General features: G+C 52.1%; 1 long non-coding RNA gene across 1 annotated transcript in view; it reads left to right on the forward strand.

Annotated features, from left to right (window-relative positions):
* The first annotated feature begins 6 nt into the window (after positions 1–6).
* The window catches only part of LOC108444948, a 171,501-nt gene continuing 168,795 nt past the window's right edge, over positions 7–2,712 (forward strand). Inside the window, exon 1 of the long non-coding RNA XR_001859667.1 lies at positions 7–890. This is a non-coding gene — a long non-coding RNA (uncharacterized LOC108444948). The remainder of the gene's footprint in view (positions 891–2,712) is intronic.

Genomic DNA, 2,712 nt, shown 5'->3' on the forward strand with positions numbered 1-2,712 from the left:
GCTTCCCGTACCTGTCAGGGCGCTTTGCGCTCCTCCGATCTCCAGGACTCCTCAGAGGTCTCAGAGGCGCCGGAACCCCCCGGGTGCCTCGGACTCCCGGGACCCCTCAGAGCCCTCAGACCTGCCGGAACCCCCCAGGGCCCCTCAGAGCTCTCAGACCTCCCGGGACCTCTCAGACTTCCCGGACCCCTCAGGGCTCCTTGGACTCTTCAGACCTCCACGAACCCTCAGAGCCCTCAGACCTGCCAGCATCCCTCGGGGCGCCTCAGACTCCCGGGACCCCTCAGAGCCCTCAGACCTCTGGGACCCCTCAGACGTGCAGGGACCGCCCAGGACCCGGCAGAGCCCTCGGACCCGCCGGGATCCCCCGAGGTGCCTCAGACTCCTCAGGCATCCAGGACTCCTCAGAGTCCCTCAGACCTTTGGGACCCCGCTCCCCCTCCCCCCGCCCCGCTCTCCCGGGCCCGTCAGAGCCCTCAGACCTCGAACCCCTGAGGTGCCTTGGACTCCTCAGACCACTGGGGTGCCTCAGACCTCTCAGATTTCCAGGATCCCTCCGATCTGCCAGGACCCCTCAAAGCCCTCAGACCTGTGAGGACCCCCCAGGGCGTCTCAGACTCCTGGGGCCCCTCAGAGCTCTCAGACCCTCATGACCCTCTGGGACACCCTGGGGCCCCTCAGTCCCTCCAGGATCCCTCAGACTTCCAGGACTCCCTGAGGTACCGTGGACTCCTCAGACTCCTGGGGTGCCTCAGACTCAGACCTTCCAGGGCCCTCCAGGACTCCTCAGAACCTCTGAACTCACGGGGACCTCCTGGGCCCCCCCTGGACCCTTCAGCCCTCCAAAACAACAGAGACGTGCCTTTGGGCCACTCAGCCATTCCTCTCAGGTAGGCCCGAGGCTGCAAACCTTGGTGAGAGAGGCCAGGAACACACCGGTCAGGTTGAACAACACCGAGGGCTGTCATTCCCGGCGGGAATGGCAATTGCGTTGTGCAAGAACAACGTCTGGTTAAGTGAGATCATGATTACAAGCATTTTGGGGGTTTCCCAGGGTACTCTGCGAAGTACCAAAAAAGTCTTAGTAACGAGGAAGACTCTTCCAAAGGTTTGCATTGCCTCAGTAAGAAAAGCTGTAGGTAGTTTACCAGCTGCTTTTAACGGTTTTTTTGCTAATTAAAAAAAAAAAAAAAGGTGGGGGAAAAGCAGTAATTCCCTAGGTATAATAAGACTTTTGGTTTCAAAGTTGTGTGGAGAAGGCCTCTACAAAGGTCTTTGATTTCATTAAACCAAACAGTGTGAGGAGTGTGTGGGGTTTTCCCATGGGAGAGGTGTGTAATATGGAGTAAAAGATGGGGATGATGGGAGTTTAAAATCCACACTGACAGTCAAGGCCAGGTGTTCAACAGAACCAGCTGTGCTGTGTCACCCCCAGATTTGTGTTACGCTGTTTGGTTCCCCATATTAAGCTGGATTTGGTCAGCAGCAGCTCTCGAATATTTGTACCAATCACTGAGATTTCAGTGTCAGTGTCCTGAGAGCGCTGTTGTTCTTGCCCCTGCAGACCTGCTGGCAGCTCCTCCTCCCTCCTGCGCGGCTGCTCTGCGCGCTGGGCACCTTTTCCCCCTCACGTAACCCTAGGACCTTGGAGTTTCCCAGAGGAATCCTGTTCACAATTATATTTGAGCAGGCATAGCTTTAACATACTTGCCTGTGTCTCAACTTCCCGGGATGTATTTGGAGCCTGACCCAGAGTGGTTCATTCCCGTTTTACTTTGTTTCTGTTTTCTTTTGCATACTGCTTCTCTGGTTCAGGATTTTCCCTTCGCCTAAGCTTGCTACTAATGAAATTAATAACACCAATTTAGGAAAGAAACATAGAGAAAACACATTCTGTGGGGAGATCCTCAGCTGTAGCTGTTGTGAGAGAGAGCCCCGGATATCAGTGAGCTGTGGGAAAACTGTGTGCACTCCTGCCAGCTCCCGCTGACAGATCCAGAGATTTCTTGTTTGCTCCAGTGTCAAACCACTTTCATCAAGCCAAATGGTGATCAGAAAGTTGCTACCAAGTTAAAAACCTTAATTAATTTTAATTGTCCATTGTCTCATTAGCTTACTGAGAGCATTGTACCTGGAAAAAGCACTTTGGTTCTAAGCCCGGTGCAATTCCGATGAACTCCCAAGTGCTTCAAGGGGTTCAGTCAGAAGAAATCAGCGCTGACAGCACTTTTTTTTTTTTTAAAGAAGCTTTAATTGGCTGTTAAGTTAGAGCTTTGAAGCTTTGATAGGAGGAGTGTTATAGGTTAAATTAATAGGGAAGATTGAGAAACAATTAGGGCAGCTTTAAATTAATTACTTACACTATTTATTTTGAGCTTATTGAACAGTTGTGTTGTATGTGTAAGGGATTGAAATTAGCCATCGGTGCAAGGTAGCTTTGACCTAAATTGACCTTCCTGGGTAAGTAAGTAGCTTGCCCTCATTCCTACACTGGGTCCTGAATTTTACTGATAGGTAAGATTAATTGGGAGAAAAGATGAATACGCTTGAGAGGTTCCGTACTTTTCTGTTGGGACTGGAGTCAGCTGTGCAGATAGAGGTAGGGAAGGCTTTCAGAGAGGGTGTTCGCCCTCCCTGCCTGCTGAGGAGCACATTCAGAGCAGGTAGTTCAGGGGGCAGCTGCAGGTTGTGCCCAGGGTGGAGTATCGGCCG

The sequence above is a fragment of the Corvus brachyrhynchos genome, unplaced genomic scaffold (genome assembly GCF_000691975.1).
Source record: "Corvus brachyrhynchos isolate BGI_N302 unplaced genomic scaffold, ASM69197v1 scaffold112, whole genome shotgun sequence".
Taxonomy (NCBI): Eukaryota; Metazoa; Chordata; class Aves; order Passeriformes; family Corvidae; genus Corvus; species Corvus brachyrhynchos.